Source organism: Parasteatoda tepidariorum, chromosome 7 (genome assembly GCF_043381705.1).
Source record: "Parasteatoda tepidariorum isolate YZ-2023 chromosome 7, CAS_Ptep_4.0, whole genome shotgun sequence".
Classification (NCBI taxonomy): domain Eukaryota; kingdom Metazoa; phylum Arthropoda; class Arachnida; order Araneae; family Theridiidae; genus Parasteatoda; species Parasteatoda tepidariorum.
This window is the reverse complement of record NC_092210.1, coordinates 55,636,906-55,657,670: the sequence shown is the minus strand read 5'-3', so window position 1 is coordinate 55,657,670 and position 20,765 is coordinate 55,636,906. Positions and strand designations below refer to the sequence as shown.

General features: G+C 31.6%; 1 long non-coding RNA gene across 1 annotated transcript in view; it reads right to left on the bottom strand.

Moving 5' to 3' along the window:
* Nucleotides 1–14,552, bottom strand: part of LOC107447076 (uncharacterized) — a 48,572-nt gene extending 34,020 nt beyond the window's left edge. The window contains exon 1 of the long non-coding RNA XR_002376556.3: nucleotides 14,412–14,552. This is a non-coding gene — a long non-coding RNA (uncharacterized lncRNA). The remainder of the gene's footprint in view (nucleotides 1–14,411) is intronic.
* Between the last annotated feature and the right edge of the window lie 6,213 nt (nucleotides 14,553–20,765).

The following is a 20,765-nucleotide window of genomic DNA, read 5'->3' as shown; positions in this document are numbered from 1 at the left end:
AAATGGCGTTTAATTTAGGAAAAAGTTGATTCGTCTTTTGAACAAACAATTCTGCTTTCTAGAATATTACTATTATTTATATCATTAAGACAATCATTCGCTTTTTTTCCCTTCTTAAAAGTCGATAAATATAATCATTCTGTTCATAAAATATGTTATTATTTTAAGTAAGCACAATTTTAATAATGAAAGTATACTGGATGTACGAAACAATAAGAAACAAATGAGGAGCAATTATTATACGTATATGATGTATGATAAACATATATAACGGTTATATTATATATGATATCCTAATATAATATAACAGTTGGCATTGGAAGCAATTTTTATTTCTCCTATATTTATAAAAATTTCGATATAAATGTTTAGACTCGTTCAATCTCCTTCTTATTTTATTTATTCTCCTTTTTTTTTCTTCTCACATCCCGTCAATTAAAGTCATGCAAGCGATACATTTTTCCACATTCGGTACATTTTCGGATAAATAATTATGATTGAAAGAAAAGTACCTGAATTTAACATATTTTTCAAAGACATTGGAAGTTTGAATAAAAATCGTTTGCAAGTTTAGAATTCAAAATGGTCCTATGAACACGTCAAACTCTGTAGTTGTATTTCAGGGGTCAGCCAACATGTTTTCTTTTAACTTAAAAAGTTATGAACAATTAATAGGTGTGTAAAATTTTTATTCTCCCAAATGCCGTGTACATTTTTCTAAGAGCCTTCGTCATTTATAGTTTATGCGCGACAAAATAAAATGTAAACTGAATAACAGAAAAAAGGAGAGAATTTCGCGGAAAAGCATTTAAAATTGCAATAACTTCAGAAAACATTAGAATTTTCAATGTTATGTTTATAAATAAAAATTAGCCTTACAGATTTCGCATCTGTAGTTGCATTTCAGATTCTAATAGAGCGGCCGGTTTTGGTTACAACAAGTTTCACTTTTTTTTATTATTCTATAGCATTTCTAGCAACCAAAAATGAAATACTCATTAAAAATAAATTATTATTTTTACGTTAAAATTGAAATGGTTAATCAGCAAATAATTAGGTTTAAATTTCATCGAAATAAAATAAGGAAATACCGGGTAATTCAAAATGAATATAGCGATTACAAACAACTATTTAATAAAAAATAATTAATATAGAGATTATAATATAGTAATTATAATAATTAACATAGAGATTATAATAATTAGCATAGATATTGTAATAATTAAGATTATAGAGATTATAATAATTAACAAAGATATTATAATAATTAAGATTACAGAGTTTATAATAATTTACAGAGAGATTATAATATAGTGATTATAATAATTAACATAGAGATTATAATATAGTGATTATAATAATTAACATGGAGATTATAATATAGTAATTATAATAATTAACATATAGATTATAATATAGTAATTATAATAATTAACATAGAGATTATAATAATTAAGATTACAGAGATTATAATAATTAACATAAAGATCATAACATAGAGATTACTGAGATTATAATAATTAACATGAAGCTCATAGCATAGAGATTATATATAATTAGCATCTATAAGATTAACGCAGAATATTGATGGAACTTTCTTTACGTAAGGCGCAATGAAGCGGAATTATCAGTGGAAAATCCCGTGCATTCTGCGTGTTAGAATTTAACAATTGTGATTCTGCTATCACAGTGTGCAGAGAAGATTTCGTCAGCATTACAATCAAGAATCTTTTTAAATGAGAACAACACTAGCAGCTGTCACGGGATGTTGAAGAAACGGGATGTTAGGGAAAAGTAGCGGGAAGGCCAAGTGCTTCAGCGGAAAACGCTGAAGGAATTCGCCGCACGTAGGACCAAAGCAGACGATAATCGACGTACGGAGGCAGTAGGGAGTTCCAAATGCCACAAACAACGGTATGGCAAAACAAAACATGCATGGTTACAACTCATGCCCAAAACAATAGAAGAACGTCGGTGACTGCCCAAATGCTTCAGAATGAAATCCGCCTAAATCATGAGAGTCTAAACTGTGACCGTTTGAGGGTCACATTGCAAATAAATAAAAAAATTCTGAGCCACACTTACAATCTCAATACATTGAAATAAAGAATCATGTAGTTTATTGTGTGTGGTTTTATTAAAATAAATTACTATGACCGTTTGAGGGCCACATTGCAAATAAAACAAAAATTTCTGTGTCACACATGCGATATTTTTTCAATTGATTGAAATAAAAAAAATCATGTAGTTTATTATGCAGTTTTATTAAAATAAATTACTATGACCGTTTGAGGGCCACATTGCAAATAAAACAAAAATTTCTGCGTCACACATGCGATATTTTTTCAATACATTGAAATAAAAAAAATCATGTAGTTTATTATGCAGTTTTATTAAAATAAATTACTATAACCGTTTGAGGGCCACATTGCAAATAAAACAGAAATTCTAGGTGACGTGTACAATATTTTTTCAATACATTGAAATAAAAAATCATGTAGTTTATTATGTATAGTTTTATTAAAACAAACTAACCTCTCTTTATTATTATTTTTTTCTAATTTGAATTGGATATGTTATAGATACATATTTATTTTAAATTTGTAAAAGTTTCGTTTCATTTAACTTGGATTTCATAAAGATAAAAAAAATTCAAATGGATGAATTTTCTTTTGTTGAACAAGCAAATCAATATCAGGTTCAACAATCAGGATTGTCAATTTGAATGCATTTTCGAGATGTTTGTTAGTGAACTTTGTCCTACTTTTTTTTTTTTGTAAGCTTTATGCTTGAAAATAATTGTTTACAAACATCGGTACTGCCAAAAGCTGAACACATTAATAAAGCCAGGATTGTAAAAATTAGGATATTTATCGTTGGGGAGGCAATCCTTATAAAACTCCGGTCCCCCAAATTTTTTCTTTCAGTTGAATGTTACTTTGCAGTTCAATGAAGATTTGAAGGTAATTTATTTATTTCTATAGAAAATATGTAGGCATAATCTTCTTGTTTTCGAAAATCTTGAAATTTTCAAAATTTTTAATTAAATCAAAAATTAACGCAGCATATTTTTGTGCAACTCGCGGGTTTATGTGCGGTCAAAGTGCTGAAAGGTGTCAAATCTTTTACGTTTTTTTGATTTTGCAAAACTTTTAAGTCCCGCAGAGGACTGATCGTTAAGACACGGTTCCCAGCAGCTCACCGAAGTCGAACATCACTGGTTTCGGTCAGTGTGCGGGTGGGTGACCACTTGGATCAGCCTGCGTAGGGACCGAGGGTGTGCGGTATGGGTCCTCATTAAACTGTTCTATCGTAAAGTGCTCGACTTCGCGTGCAGGTCGTTGGGCTTCCGAAGCGGGGGTGCTATCCCCTCTGCAGAGGATCAAAGTTGTGATGGCTTGTCTTCGGATCATCCTCAGGGATGTTTCCCTGACGGTCGCCAATAGCCCATTGTGTAGCTCTAATGCGACGTAAATTAAATACAACAACAACAAAATTTTGACTTTATTTCAAACGCTGTTTGTTTAGAACATATTATTAATTAATTTATTTTCCCTTGAAGTCTCAAATTTAAATCATCCAAACGTTCTGTTAAGTCTACTAAAAATGCTAAATCTAAAAATCTTCAAATTCAGTCACAGGTTTCCATAAATATTTTTATTTCAGTTCTTAAATCATAAAATCTTTTGAGCCCCATACAGAGCCATCTTACTTCTGCATAATCTACAAATTCAGAGCCTCCAAATTCAGAGAATAAAGAACATCTACAAATTCAGAGCCGTTAAGAAACTCTTGAAATTGTCTATGATGAAGTAAGTCTTTTTGCTTTTAAAAAGTGAATGGTTTTNTTATTATTTTCCCAATAATCACGAAGTCAAAATTCTTTGACGGCACGTCTATGACCTCATTAAACAATTTTTTTAGAAAAAATGGCACGTTGGTGTATGAAGGTTCGCCACCCCTGCCATATACCTTAAGAAACTCTTGAAATTGTCTATGATGAAGTCTTTTAAAAAGTGAATGGTTTTTATAACAACGCTTAACACACTTTCCAATTTTAAAATTTTTATATATCGATTATATATTAAAATTCAATTAGATACGAATCGATTATATATTAAAATTCAATTAAATTACATACGAATCGATTACATATTAAAATTCAATTACATACGAATCGATTATTTATGAAAAATATTGCAAAAAATTTTTTTTAGTAAAAATTTGTGAATTTAAATATTTTCATAATTTGCGTTTGGGTCACATTTTAAAGGCCCACATGAACTTCCCGGCCGAGCCGCACTTTAAACAAGCATGGCCTAGTACACATAGAAAATCTTTGACGGATGCATATAAAATCGTTAAATCGATAATGTATCGATAAATATTTTTTCATTCAGTAGTTATAGCCGTTTGGAATCGCCCTATTCATTTTGAATTACTCTGTATATCTGTGAGAGTTTCGAATTATTTTGAATTTTATGATATTTCAAAACTACTAGATGACGAAATCAAGTTGAGTTGTTCTGTGCCTCTCATATCACATATAAATTAATATTTACCATGAAATAGTAAAAGTTTTCCCTCAAATCATAGTTTATAAATCTTATCACCATGAATGGTACAGTTGGATATCATTTGCAGAATTATCCTTTATTTTCACCAATGTTATGACTTGACAGTAAGATAGTTTAAAATCAGACAGCTACGAACACAAAAAAGAAGGAAAGAAATAAAAAGGAAGATAACACTTTGAATAACTTTCGTTCTACGATCGGATTTTCACGTACTAAGTGTCAATTTTAATGGTTTTCTTCTGCTAATCTAAATACAAATCTTAATGGTTAGTGCTAACTATTAATTAAACTACAAAATCGACAACAAAAACGTACTTTCTCTGAATAAGCATACATCATTCAGGGGATAGAACGTTCACCTTCGCGTGAGGTGTAGGTTCGTATCACATCGACTGCTGGTCGATACGAATTCCGCACTCGGCTCGCACCGACCACAATGGGGACGTAAAATATTCGCAGAGGTAGACGGATCGTGGGTTAGAGTCCCCTTGCCTTCAGGCTAACCGTGGGAGGTTCTCGTGGTTTTCCTCTCTGTAACGCAAATGAGGGTTAGCTCCATCAAAATGTCCTTCTTCTGCAAATTTCTCCCAATACTTCATCCAGGAGTTCCCTTGTCTTCTGGATTGGGTTCAAAATGACAAGGCTACGGAGTTTTAACATGAGTAGTCGTAAGCCCATAAAAATCAGGTCTGCTGTTCAACGATGGTTATATATATATATAAATATTTGGATTCTTAACTATACCCGTAACCTGAGAAATAGAACCCCTTTAGCTTGATCAGGAGAGCAATCCAAAGATCCTTAATGTTAAATTCTTAATTTAACATTAAAAACAATTAACTTGTTAAATTTTTAGTCGTCTAAAAATTTATTCGTAAGATTTGGATAAAATATATTATTCAACGAATATCGAGTTTTATAGAAGCATATTTCTGACAGAATGTTATTATACATCAGCTTTTTTTCAATTTTAGTTTCTTAGTTTGTACTTTCAATGATTGATTCAATTTCAATAATATACATACGTATGAGTAGATTTGGAATAATATATTTATCAATTTCTTCAACAATATATATCTAATAATTATTAATACTAATAAGTCAACATTTTTAAGGTTCTTAAAATTTCTCAACATCTTATCTATCGTCTTAACCTTAAATTTTTTTTTTAAAATTTATGTCAGGGCGTGTTTCGCAGAACTACTTTGCCAACTATTTAATTAAATTTGAATTTTTCTAAAAATCTTATTCCTTAAGCTACCACGTATATTATTTTTTCATTAATATACTAAAAAAAAATTTTAGTACTTCGGATTCGGATTGGAACTACTGTCACTTAGAATTAGAATTATTACCTGCTAGCTGAGAATTAAATCTTGTTAAGAAATTAGAAACATTCTGCCGTTTAAAATTATTGAACTCAAAACAGCATATTTACTAAGCATATTATTTTTTCGAAAAATGTATATATATTATTGGTTGTCTTTATTTATTGTTTCCTATTTATTTGAGCAAGGAAAAGTGAATGCATATATGTGCAAAGCAAAAAAAAAAAATATATATATAACAGTTTGCTTTACTTTCGAAGTGAACAAAAAATTATGGACATATACTTTTATTTTGACCCTGGTACTTGTTCTCGCCGCTAACTTCAATGAAAGTTGCCCTTTTAAAATGAATAATGTTGAAAAAATTTGCTTCAAAAAATTGTTAATATTATTTCCCAACTTTTGCACAATTCAAAAAAAAAAAAATATTGTTAAATCAGGAAAGTTCTCTTATTTTGCTAAACAGCGAATACTAAAAACAGAAAATTGAAAAAATGATCTCAAAAAAGTTTCTTTTTTGCATCTTTAGAATTTCCTTAATACTTAAATAAGATATAGTAAGAGATTTTTAGATAAGAAATTATTTTACAGCTGTAATTAATATGTTCGGCAAATAGTTTTATTATGCTTTTATTTTAGAAATTATAAATATAAATTGCTCTTTTGATTTCTCAGTCAAAAGACAAGAATGTGAATGTTACATTTATGCTCAATTGAAAGGCGTGTGTGGGAGAAGAGTTATCGACAATGTCAACTTTCATCTATGAAAAGATACCCCATCATAGAATCGAGTTAACATGTTTTATATACTAGTGAATTGGAATTGTATATTTGTAGTGGTAGATACACTACAGTACTCCCCCACCAGAATTATATCTGCGATAGAATTCGATAAATGGACACCACAAGTTGATTCATTGCAGTTTTGTGAGAAGCCGAGAGAGCTGTTTTAAGATCACCGTGCTTTTTAATGCTGATCGTTGGAGCTGTATTAAGTTCACGGCCATGGTCGCTTTTGTGTTGCCCTTAGCAGTCGAGTGAATGCAGGCTGACGTTGTGTGTGATCGAGACGAGACTGAGTAGCAACAGTGCGAGGAGTTGGATAATGTCGAAGTTACAAGTAGCAAGTCAACTGCTCAATGTGAACCATCCATCGAAGTAGGAGTGTTTAAATTGAAGTGGGCGTTACTGCCAAGGTAGGCGTGTTCACATCAAGCCCGGGTCACCAATGGGGGGAGGAGTTATCGACAATGTCAACTTTCATCTATGAAAAATACCCCATCATAGAATCGAGTCAACATGTTTTATATTGGAATTGTATATTTGTCGTGGTAGATATACACTACAGGCGACAATGATTTAATGAATCCCAGAATTAAAACAGTTTGAAGCAATTAAGCTTATTAAAATTATTAGAAATTAAACTTATTTGTTTATTTTGTTAAGAACAGTAAGGAAGAAGAGGAAAAGTAGTGAAGAACCCAGTTAACCATCATACTTACAATTCATACATTTAATATAATTTTAGTTGTTTAAGCAAAAAAATAAAATAAAGGGTAAAATATAAATTCTATTGAAATATGTCATTTTAGTATACACTAAAACATATCTAGAATAGATTTTAGATTAATGAACAAAAAATATATTTTCCAAAAATTTCGAACAGGGCGGAGACTTGTTTGAAATAATTGATTTGTAACTAATTAACTTCGATTTTAGGTTAGAAGGGTCATTCCATTGTCTTCTTCTACTTTTTGAATTTCATTTCAATTGTAGACGGAATTGTTTTACATCCCCCAAATTTTTTTTTCCTGAGAAGCAGTCAGAAAATAAAGTAAAATGAAATAAATAAATAAATAAAAAGTATTTCTTTGAATATTTTAGAAAGTTTTGACGCATTATGTTTTTTTTCCAATCCAAAAGTCATAACCATTATCTTACGTAAAACCAATTATAATATCGCGTTAAGTATTTTTATTTAATACAGGATTATTCATAATTCTCCTCCGGGGTTTCGAAGCGTTATAGTAAAAAAACGAAGACGAATATGGCAAAAAAAGAACATATGAAATTATTCCGAAAGTATTCAAGTTTTAATTCAAGCAGTTGCCAGTAGATGGCAGTAACATGTGCCACTGAAGCCAGTTGTAGTAAAGAAAAATGGCGTTTACAGGCGGAGGGAATTATGAATAACCCTGTATACTGTGTCACTCAATGAATTTTCCCCAGAAACTGAAGCATAAAGATAAAAATTTCATTATCCGCAAAAAAAAAACGTCGACACGATTTTAATTAAACGTCGACACGTTTTGAGCTCTCACGTCGCGAATCATTAACGTCTAGCGAGCCCTGAGAATGGCAACGTTTGAAGCAAATGTTTAGCCGCTCTCAAAGATAGGCACCGATTTTTAAGCAGACGTGAATGATGAAAACTAAAGTGATTTGAAATGAAATAATGCCAACTAAAAATGGAAATAAAAACTAGAGAAACCGCAGTAGCCGAGAGTTAAACGGGGAATGCATTCCTTGCCGGGGCAACCTTGGCTATATTGTATACACCAGACAGGTTTTAAAATTTAGACTACAGGAACAGGGTAGATAAGTTCATAATAAGATAATTTCATTTCTTAAATGCCTCTGAATTTAAAATATAATTTAAAAAAATCAAAAATCGGGCTTTTTTAAGGTTAAGTGCCACTGCCCGGTATACCCTACACTGATGTTTTTTTAAGGTCAAGTGCCATTGCCCGGTATATATTTGCCCGATACTCCAAACACTGATGTTTCTTCTAATCTATCGTCAGTAAGTATTAAAATATAGAATAAATATAAATATATCAAATAAATATAATAATATTAACGAATAAATTAATATAAAATTGGATATAACAAATATTTCGGACATTCAACAAAGCGACTACGTGAATGTTGTCATTCACCGTTGAATGCCGACATTCTCCAGATTTAGGTGTTTCACCGTAACATATACACCAGACATGTTTTAAAATTTAGACTGAAGGAACAGGGTAGATAAGTTCATAATAAGATCATTTCATTTCTTAAATGTCTCTGAATTTAAAATGTAATTTTAAAAAAAAAATCGAGCTTTGTTTACAATTTTACTCGTTTAAATTCATTTTCAATATCGCATTCTTAGGGCTTACTCTCAATCCGGTGTCCATACTGTCAGACGGACTAATACAGAAAATCTTTATTTTGATACACAGGCTATCTGCTACATTCTAGATTTTCAAATTCATGACTTTCCATGACTAATTCCAAGAACTTTTCATGACTTAACGAAGTTACTATTTTCTCCGATAAAAACAGAATAGTAAATTTAAAAAGCATTATAATGATATTAATTAAAGTGATAGCTATAACCAAAATTGTTATACTCTACAGCTTCACATTTATTGATTTTAAATTTAAAAAAAAAAACAGAGTAAAGAAAGAGTTGAAGCAATAAAATAGCTGAGTAAATAATTTTTTTTTTCCTGCAGAATTATATTCTAAATATACTTTTCTTGTTCATCAGAAAGGAAAGAAATACTCCTGATTTTTCTGTTCTCATTTCGGAATAAGAAAAATTCGCCAATGACTGGCTTGCTTTCAGCTAAAATTTTAAATTGATAAAATTAAAACAAGAAATAATAACAAAAATTCTGAAATCGCAGGAGTTTAAAAAATGAAGAAAGCTCTAGAAAAGATGTTTTTTTCTTCTCATTTTTTGAAAGTACACCATAATTTTTAAAGAACACGATAAAAAACATTTTATATTTTAATCAAATATGACTGTGGGAGGGGTTACCAATTCAGATATTCGGAACATCATGAAATTGGGGGGAGGGGGGTAAATTCCATTTTAAAAATTAGATTTTCCGGCGACCTAAATCCATGACTTTTCATGATTTTTTTAAAAAAATAGTTAAAGTCATGATATTTCATGACAAATTTTGTTCAATACCAAAATTCATGACTTTCCAGTTTGCAGTTGTGATCACATTCAGCTACGCGTTGAATTTCATATTCTTGGAATCAACCGCTTACCCGCAAACAGGTATACACAAACACATACACACAAATTCTTTATTCAAATTATAAATTACTTGCTCAATACCTAACTAAGCTTTCTCTTTCATTAATTATAGTTTTTTTTTTTACAAAAGTATATTTGATTGATTTTAATGTTTTTTAAAATATCTCCTCCTGTCCTAAACAGGGCTCCAGTCCTCGGCGGTCAAAAATTCCCCGCGAACAACGAATTTCTCGAATCCGACGTCCGCGCGGACGGCCATTTTCCCTTTAATGTTCGTGATACATTTTCAATTTTTGTTATCTTACAAGCGCCTCACTTCTAAAATGATCCTCTAATCTAGAAATACAGCAACAAACTGCGCATGGTGGAATTGATGTTTTCTCTGTACTTCAGCGGTTGAAAGGGGCTTTTGAGCAATGAACTTACAAAAAAACGCATTACATACTGGTCTTAAACAAGAAGCGTTAAACGCAATTAAGAACATCTACCTAAATGGAAAATCCTATTCAGATTTCTATGCAGAAACCTCTGTGAATCATTGGCTTGATTGTGGAACAGGCAAACGTCATATTTGATTCATTTAAAAAACGCAGTACCCTCGGATAAATTGACATTCCAGATAAATTGACCTTTGTCATTGAAATTATTTCATAAAAGAAATAAATTATTTCATAAAAGAAATACTAGGTTACTATTAGTAACCTAGTATTTCTTTTATTACTGTATAATGTGATCCTAGTAACTACTAATTCATTGTGCTATCTATATACATGTTTGTTATAAATAAGAGAAAATTATATTTTTATTTATTTAGAAGCTACGGGTTAGTTTCAAAGGAGGACGGGTACATTGTTGGACAAGCCGTCCTCGGGGATGGGTAAAATAAATGGGCTGTTACATTTCATTCCCATTTTCCACATACATTTCATTCCATTCCTAATTTTAAAACAATTATTTTTTTTTTACATACTTTTTTGATTAAGAAATCTTCATAGATTAAAATAGGATTGTTATTTTAAACTATTTATCCCGCGATGAAGAAAATTTGCTGACAAAACTTCGACAATTCAAATAGTGCAATCATATCTTTAATGCCGGACAATTCTCTGTTTGTTTTATTACTGAAGGAAAGGTTACATAATCATCAAAAGGAAATAATCAAAATTTTGATCACTTTCCAACTCCTGAGTGTACTTAAAAGCCATGCATCAATGGCATAAGCAATCGTTATGCCATTTAAAAACTACTAAATATTTAATAAATGGCAAGTTGCATAGCACCGACCCCAGTGCTGACATCTTCAGTAGTAGACGGATCATGGGTTAGAGTCCCCTGGCCATCAGACTAACCGTGATAAGTTTTCTTCTCCATGTAACACAAATGCAAGTTAGTTCCATTCGAAAGTCTCCCACGAAAGTTTCCCAATACTTGATCCAAGAGTTCCCTTGTCTTCTGAATTGAATTCATGATTACAAGGCTACGGAGTCATAAACTCGAAATTGGGTCTGCTGCTCATCGCTGGTTATTTAAAAAAGAGTATAAAAAATGAAAAATATTAGTAAAAACTAGACCTTGGTGGCTCAAGGGATAGAGCATTCATCGCCCAATGATGTATACCAGGTTCAAATCCCAACAGTGGCTGGTTGATGCAAATTCCACTCCCAGCTCGCATCGACCACAGCGCTGACGTAAAATATCCTCAGTGGCAGACGGATAATGAGTTAGAATCCCCTTCCCGTTGAGCTAGCTGAGGAAGGTTTTCGTGGTTTTCCTATCCTTGTAACGCAAATGCAAGTGAGTACAATAAAACAATCCTCCACGAAAGGTTTTTTGATCCAAGTCAGAGCTTGATCCAAGAGCTTCCTTGTGGATTTAACCCTTTATCTACTGCATTATGTACTACTGAAATTTTTTTCACAAATATATAGTTTTTTTAGCTGCTATATTGATAATTAAAGAGTATACAAGAAAAAAAATCTCCCCGGTGCGAAATTTAATTTGTTAGTACTAATTAATTAAAGTGGAGCTCAAAAGTACCACTGTAATTAATTACCACTTTAATTAATTAGTTTAAAGTGATTGGTACTTCTAAGTACTTTCAGTAGATAAAGGGTTAAAATGACAAGCTGTGGAGTTAAACACGGGTAGAATGGGTCGGCTGTTCAACGTTGATTATAAAATAAAATTAGTAACTATTAACAAACTTAACTAAGCATCATTGACGTTAAAAATAGTATTGCTTTTCTTCTTACCGAATGAGTGTCATTTCTCCATTAATTTTGTTATTTAATATAGTTTATTTTGTTTCAGCTACAATACCTTTTACCAAAATAAATGGATGATCATTTGCGTGTTTGTTTTTCTACCATGCGAATTAGAACTATTTCTCCATTCATTATGATTTGTAGTGCATAGTTAATTCAGTTATAGTATCTATTACCAAATTCAGTTATAGTATCTATTAGCAAATTCAGTTACTATCTATTACCAAATTCAGTTATAGTATCTATTACCATTCATTTTAAACTTCTCTACGTTTTAACTTGTATTGTTTTTATAAATTTTTAATTTAACAAGCATTGTTTTTATAAATTTTTAATTTAACAAGTATTGTTTTTATCAACTTTTAACTGATTGTTTTGATTCTTAACTTGTTCTGCCTTTTAACCTTTTTATCGAATTTTAACTTCTATATTTTATCACTGTTTTGCATGCTCCTGTAAAGTTTTAGCATTTATTGGTTTTTGGGTGATTTTGTTTTTTTTAATCTTTTTACTACTTTATTATTTTAATTGGTTTAAACTTGTTTTATAGAATTGTATTGAACATTATTTTAGATATTCTGATTTTTATATTCACTGTTGATGTAACTTTTAGAGATTTACGTATTTTTAATGTATGATTTGTGTATGTATCAACTCTCGTATGCCCTAAAATAGGGCGGGACGAGATAAGAATAAACTCATAGTATCTATTACCAAATTAATTAAGCATCCATAATAGTATGGCGATTGACTATGCTACTTCTAAATCTGTTAGAGCCATTTATAAATTAATTTTTCTCTTTAGTACTAATAGTTTACTTTCTTATTTCAGTGAGAACCTTTAACCAAAATGATTCAAGCGGTTTACGTGACATATCGAATAAAAAATAACAAAATATCTAAGAACGGCATTTTTTTTTTTTTTAATTTAAAGGAGAGCGAACATCACTGACGCTATATTTAAAATCGTCTGCAGTTCCATTTACACCAATGGCGCTTGCTCTAAGCCAATGAGAAAATTCCATTTTTTTAAATGTCTTTCCCGAACAATCTAATTTAAATTTTTGAACGAATTTTAGAATCGGGGGGATGAAACTGCTTCTTGTTACGCACTGTTTAAATTTCAGAACGTTAGCCTTTCTGGTGTTTTAAGGGGGACGTGCTCAAACTTTTCATTTAATTCTACGCGAAATAAGATGAATAGATAAAATTGCAATTGGTTCTTTTCTCCTCGGCATTTCATTCCAGGTCACTGTGGGCCAGAAGACCATGATCTTTGACCAAAAGTCAAAAATTAAATTTTCAACTAAAATAGGCAGTTTTAATGTTCCCCAAATTAAGTATTCATAATAATTCCAAACATTATAATTTACTTTTTGGACCGACAAGAGTACAATGTCATGAAAAATATGTTAAAATTTTTTTTTTTAAATGTAACTTTTAAATTTTTATTTCAGAAATATATATAGGAATTTCACCTTACTGTTTACATTTTTATCAGAGTAATGAGTCTGAAATGATAGTACAATTTTTCAATGTGTTGGATTAGTGAATACTCTTGACAAACTTATAGTTCATATCTCATCATTTGACATTTTACAATGTTTGAATGACTTTCGAAACTAAGTTCCAAAAAGTTCCACGAGGTCATTAGCTAAACTTTTTTTTGTTGTCTTCTTTGATGTTTTTTCTTTCGAAAGAAACCTGCCACATTTTGCCCGTATTGCAAAGGTGGACTAAACATACCGAAAAACAAAAATTATGCTGTTTTTCATGTTTTCTCGTTATTTTGTAATATTACTTCTGAAATATAATTTGCTTTTCATTTTTAATACAAAATTACGAAAATTGTTATATTTTCATTGCTATATTTAATTATTTAAACGTACTATATTAATTTTTTTTATTTTTGCTCGCCCTATTTCTGCCGCCATTTTGTTTGTTTTTTGGGGGTATTTTTAATGTATTTCAAAATTTCAACTATGAATTAATTCAATTTACCTGCACATAAAAACCCCTGAATACAAATTTTATCGAATTACTAATTTTGGCCACGAAACCTTGGATGCAACTGTGCAGGTTGAAACTCTTTTGGGTCATTTGATGTCACTTTTGACAATCAAAGATATTCGACTTGGGTTCATAATGGCAATCCATACTACACGAATCTAGATAAATTCAAAAAAAGTTATGAATGACTTACCGAAAAAAATGCTAAATAATTATAATCCAAAATGCGTAGTCATTTAAGGAAAACGCGAACAACCATCGAAAGAAATGAATTTTAAAGTGAGAACTGACTCTGGAAACTCTTCGACTCCAACTAACTTTTGTACAAACAAATTTTCATATAAATATTCTGCATGAATGAAATCACCCCTCTCCTGACCCCCTTACCCCCCTACACAACTATTTCGAAAACCTAAAACGCCGAGCCATCACATGACCGCACGTAAATAATGAAAAGAGGGGCTCTTAATGTTAAACATGTTGCTACTGTAAACATAAACAAATATCATCCGCAGTTAGAATGTTTACTCCATTTGTAAACTGTATATTCTAAACATCCGTATGTGACGGTCTTTTCCGTCCACTTCTTCAGATGCCTTCTCATAATTATGTTATTAAAAATAACCTCGGATTCCCCCCTCCCCCAATGCGGCAAATGAACGTCGTCTCTTAGTCATATTTATGAGTAAAAGGGGGGAGAGGGTGATGATTTTATTTTGAGCGCGCTAACCTAAGTGTTAATAATATTCTGTTAAAGTGAAAGTGACAGGCAGCAAAAGATACTCTTTTCCTACGATAAGACTTCCTTTTTTTTATCTTCATCAAAAGATATTTTATTTTTTATTTTTTTTAAAGAATCTTCCAAACGATTTCAATCTTTCAGAAGATATTCTTTAAGACAAAGAATCTTCCAAACAATTTCAATCTTTCAGAAGATATTCTTTAAGACAAAGAATCAGCCAAACAATTTCAATCTTTCAGAAGATATTCTTTAAGACAAAGAATCTTCCAAACGATTTCAATCTTTCAGAAGATATTCCTTAAAACAAAGAATCTTCCAAACAATTTCAATCCTTCAGAAGATATTCTTTAAAACAGGCATCTCAAAACAAAAGCATTTAACACTTAGAAAGACTGAAACTTATTATATGCCTATATTGCCCAAAAGCAGTCAGAATGACTGAATTGTAAAAAAAATAAATAATGCGTAAAGAAATTTGTATAAAATTAGTTTTTAATACTTTTTTACATTCTTTATAGTTAGATAACAAGTTATTAGTTAATATTAACAATAAAAAAATATTATATGTTGTACAAAATTCTAAGAAATTGTGTCATTATATGCATCAATGTTTTTCCAATTGAAATTAAAAGCAATCAAAATGACTTCCTTAAGGCAATCTAATGTTAATTGCATGACAGTCTCTGGCCAAATGATGAGACGCACTGAAAGATTCTACGTAAAATCTTCAATTATCAAGAGATACTCTATAGCAGTGTTTCCCAAACTTATGACTTTTGTGTACCCTTTTCTAAATTGTTCGTAACGCTGTGTACCACTCATAAAAAGAATGAATGTATTTTTTTAATATGAAAAAATTGCACAAAAGTTGAAAATCAGAACTGGCTGTTGACACCACTCTTTATTAACTGTTAACTTTGCAAAAAGTAGACAATAGAAAAATAAGTCATCGTAAATATTTATGTCTAGTTTTGTTTTTAAATATTCGCTTGTTGCTAGATATTTCGCATAAGAACGCGTACCCCCGCTAAATTGTTCCAGTACTCCTTTCTGCTCGACAGTGTTTTTAAGCGGCTGAAACCGGCTTTTGCACTTGTTTACGTTCGTGTACCAATGGATTAACATTGTCATACAATACGTTAAAAATAAATGCAAATGGGAAGCATATAAAAAAAAAATCTCCTCTATAAAACTCCATCACAAGTATGTTTAAATATAAGAGTATTGCCTATAAACTCGTGCAGAACATGCAATTATTAAAATACTACAGTGTGTCTAATAATTCGAAATAATTATTATAATATACTAATATGATGCTTGAAATAAAAAATATTCTACTTTTATATGATATATCCTCTGTCAAAATTATATTAGACTAGTGGGTTGCGCCCCCTGCTCCCCAATCCCCGAAAATTGCTATGCAATCTTATATGGTTTGCTTCGCTCGCTACTAACTTAGGTACATTGCAAATGCACAAAATCCTAAGAATTCAAAACAATCATTCAAATCCGTATAAAAACTTTTTTTTAAAAGAAAAATTACATCTTTTTAGTAAATACTAAGTCATTAAAATAAATTTGAATTCAAATAAATGACATGTAATTCGTTAAACCTATTAGAAATGTGCTATAGTATAAAATCTTAAAGCGTAGCAGCACGACTGAGACTCATTTTTCAATGAATAAATAAAAGAAATAAATTCGTAAGAAAAAGCGCTTTCGACAAAATACTAAAATAGAGATCTATCGACAAAGACTACTCACTTCTGCCTAGCTTAATAGTATGAGAATTGCCGCAGCTGATAGGGTGAATTTCGGAAGAGATCACATTTGGTGAGAATGCTCTCTCTGGTTATTTCCGTTTCCGTTTTTAAAAGCGCTATATGTTGACCTCATCTAGTTTTGGCATGTGACATTTTTAGCGGCAATCATGGGTCGATTTTCTAGCGTTGCCACTCGGGGAGTTGTGATGAGGCCTTTTTTTGTCGCCGTGTAAGAGAATAGAGATATTGTCAAAATTATATTATATATCGTCTCATTTCACCCATTAATAAACGAACGTAAACAAGTACAAACCAGTTTCAGTCGAGTTAAGACAATAAAGTTGCATAGTATCACCTGATAATTAAGATTTTACATAGAATCTTACAGTGCGTCTAATAATTTGACCAAGGGCTGTAAATATTTTTGGCGGACCTTTGGGAGTTTCGCCTTTCAAAAATCGGTTCGAACTTTCCGGAAGCTGAAAAATTATTTTGAATCAATTTAAGGAGAAAAATATATATTTTATACATATCAATATATTTTTTTGAAATCTGAAAACCGACACTACGTATTATAATAAGGTGCTGCCATTCTAAAATGCTATCTGTACTAGAATAATTTTGTTCGTAAAAATCCCGATAAATTCTAAAATACCAGAAGTTTTTTTTTTCTTCCTCTGCTCCGGGTGGGAAGTCAACCTTCTGCTTATATTATATATCGTCTGATTTTACCAATTCATACACTAACGTAAACAAGTACAAACCTGTTTCAGTCGAGTTAAGACATTAAAGCTGTATAGTGTCACCTGATAATTAAGATTTTAAATAGAATCTTATAGTGCGTCTAATAATTTGATCAGGGACTGTATAAACATTACACCTATTAAAATAATTTTTTTTAAACGTGCATGTAACAGAGGGATCCAAATAGATAGTGTCAATAGTGCATGTGCTTTTTACTCTTTATGTAAGAATTCATTGTACCCCAAAATGTAAAATTTTGGCAAATATCTTCTGCGCTCAGATAGTCATAAAACGCTTGTATAAAGAATGGGAGTCATAAAAACAATAATGCCGATTCGTAGAATATCACACTTCAAAAGCAAAATCAAACTATGAAAGTAAAATTAAAAATGTATTGTATATTTCGGAAGAAAAAAAAGTCACCTAAATTTTAGAATAATACTGTAGGGGACATTAGAATGATGTTGCATCGATGGAATGGAAGTTTTTTTATTTTATTTTATAATATAACCGTCGTTGAACAGTCGACCCAATTTCTTGGGTTTACGACTACTAATATTCAACTCCGTAGCCTTGTCGTTTTGAAACCAATCCAGAAGACAAGGGAACTCCTGGATCAAGTATTGGGAGAATTTAACTTTCGTGGAGGACTTTTCGATTGAACTAACCCGCATTTGCGTTACATGGAGAGGAAGATCACGAGAACCTCCCACGCTTAGCCTAACGGCAAGGGGACTCTAACCCATGATCCGACTACAACACTGAGGATATTTCCCATCAGCACTGTGGTCGGTGCAAGCCGGATGCGGAATTCGTATCGACCAACCATCGCCGGGATCGAACCCCGGTTTACCTCATTGAAAGGCGAGCGCTCTATCCCTTGAGCCATCACGATATATTATATACGTATGGAATATTTATTATATCAGGTATTATATTAGTATATTGCTAATAATTAGAACATACTATTAGGCGCACTGTGGTGTTTTAATAATTGCATGTTTTGCACGAGTTTATATGCAATACTTTTATATTTAAACACACATGTAATGGGTTCTTTATTCGGGAGATTTTTCGTATATTTCCTATTTGTATTTATTTTTAAACGTATTGCATGACAATGTTAACCCCATTGATACAGGAGCAAGTGTAAACCGGTTGCGTAAAAGCACCTGATAATATAATTAACATAGAATGCGTCTAACAATCAGTACATCATTTGTTTAATGCCATCATTAATAATGCGTCGGATACTCATTGAATGGATTTTAATTGATGTCATAGCTCAGGGACGGACAAACTTTTTTGGCCAAAAATTGAGAAAAAAAATTGCTCGGTAGGCCAAATAAAAACTTCAAAATTTAATTTTTTTTAAAAAAAAGCGATATTTAAGTTTCAATTTAAATATTTAGTGAGATGAATGAAATTTCGATTTCATTTTTACAAGTTCCTTATGTGAGGTTCGAAGTGAGATGTGCTTACTTTAAGGAACGAGACTAAATACTTGTCTGTTAGTCTACTTCTAAAATGATTGTTTAAAATGTTTCAATGATGATTGTTTAAATGATTGTTTAAAATGTTTAGTTGAAAACTCTTTTTCACATATATATAAGATTCAGCAAACATAGCACTGATTTTCTGGACATGTAATATTAAGATTTTGGATACTAGCCTTTGGTAATGATTTGCAAAACTCAAACATTGGCATATTTAGAAACAACTGCATCACACGATTGCTAGACTGTCCTCTCGGTGGAGCTTAAAATGCCACATGTGAAGCATAATTCACCTATGTTAGATTCCATAAGTTTGCTCCTCGAGAAAGACATTGGAGCCGATCTACTGCTATTCTATAAAGAACTTCTCCCTTCAACATTTTACCAATTGAAGCTTTTTGTGCTATTTCCATCCATTCATGTTTTGAAGAACAAAAATAGAGAAAGTAAAAAGGTCATCAGTACTTTGTTAAAAAAAGAAAGAACATAAATAGCTTCAAACAAAGTCGACAAGAAAATAGATGCATATTTTTTTATATTTGCCCTGGATCGATAAGTTAAAATTCCATCCGCGGGCCGAATAAAACCTTCCGACGGGCCATAGTTGGCTCGCGGGCCGTAGTTGCCCATCCCTGGGGTAAATCAACCAGTGAAGGAACATTTCATATATATTGATTAAAAATAAGAATTTGAACGTTTTTCTTTAAATTGATTGGTAACAATACATAGCTTACTGCCAAACAATAGGAAGTCAACTAGTAGTGTTTTGGATCACCTGGTCAAATAGACTTCTCTGGAAAAAGTTTGAATTTCTTATAATCTCTGCAACACCTTGTTTCTTTGAAAAAATTATAAGGAGAGTGTTTGTATTTATATGTTTGAAGTGGAATTAATTGCATGTAATAGTTTTATTTTTCTCACTGTGAAAAAGAGAATTCAAAATATAGTTATTAAAGTTACGTTTTATTTTATTTTAAGCATCATAGCATAATAAAGTACTGAGATAAAGTACTCAGAATGTACCATCCGCGGGCCGGATAAAACCTTCCGACGGGCCACAGTTGGCTCGCGGGCCGTAGTTTGCCCATCTCTGTCATAGCTAGTTGTTATCACTCTTTTATGCCTAAATAGCTTACGAAGGTTTTACCAAAATATGCCTTCGAAATTTCCGTTCACAAAGAAGAAGAAAAAATTCGGATGGGTTTCGAGTTTCTAAAATAAAATTAAAAAAAAGAAAAGAAAATGGCGGTTCGTTCTGTGTCAGCAGGTAGAGATCTGTCTTTTTTTGAGGAGATTTCGATATGGGTGGCAAACTTCTCCGTGGAATCTCCATCCAGGTTCATTCACCATCATTCTGCCTGGAGAAGAACCCGGAAACGGAAACTCTTTGCCACCATCACTCAAATTTATAACTGGGGAATCTTTGTCTTTCAATAAGGCGATGGTGGAGTGCGATGAAAGAGATTTTCCGGCAACATTCCTAGACGGGGGGGAATAGTTTGACCTGAAGTTTGTCAGCGATTTGCATGCCTCCCCCCTTCTCCCCACGGGTGAAAAAAAAAACCCTTCCAAAGTGGTAGGTGGGAGGTCGTCGAACGTAAAAAGATCTTTAATCTGCTCTCTCCCCTGATTAAAAAGAAAACTTTATGAGGAAATAGTGGTGATACGGAATGACTGCTGTGGAAATTTAAAAAAACTACCCGGAAATTAAAAAAAAAAACTGTTTTACTTCTAACGTGTTTGCAGGAAGCATAAGAGAAAAAGAATAATGCATATATATATATTGGATTTTAATTGATGTC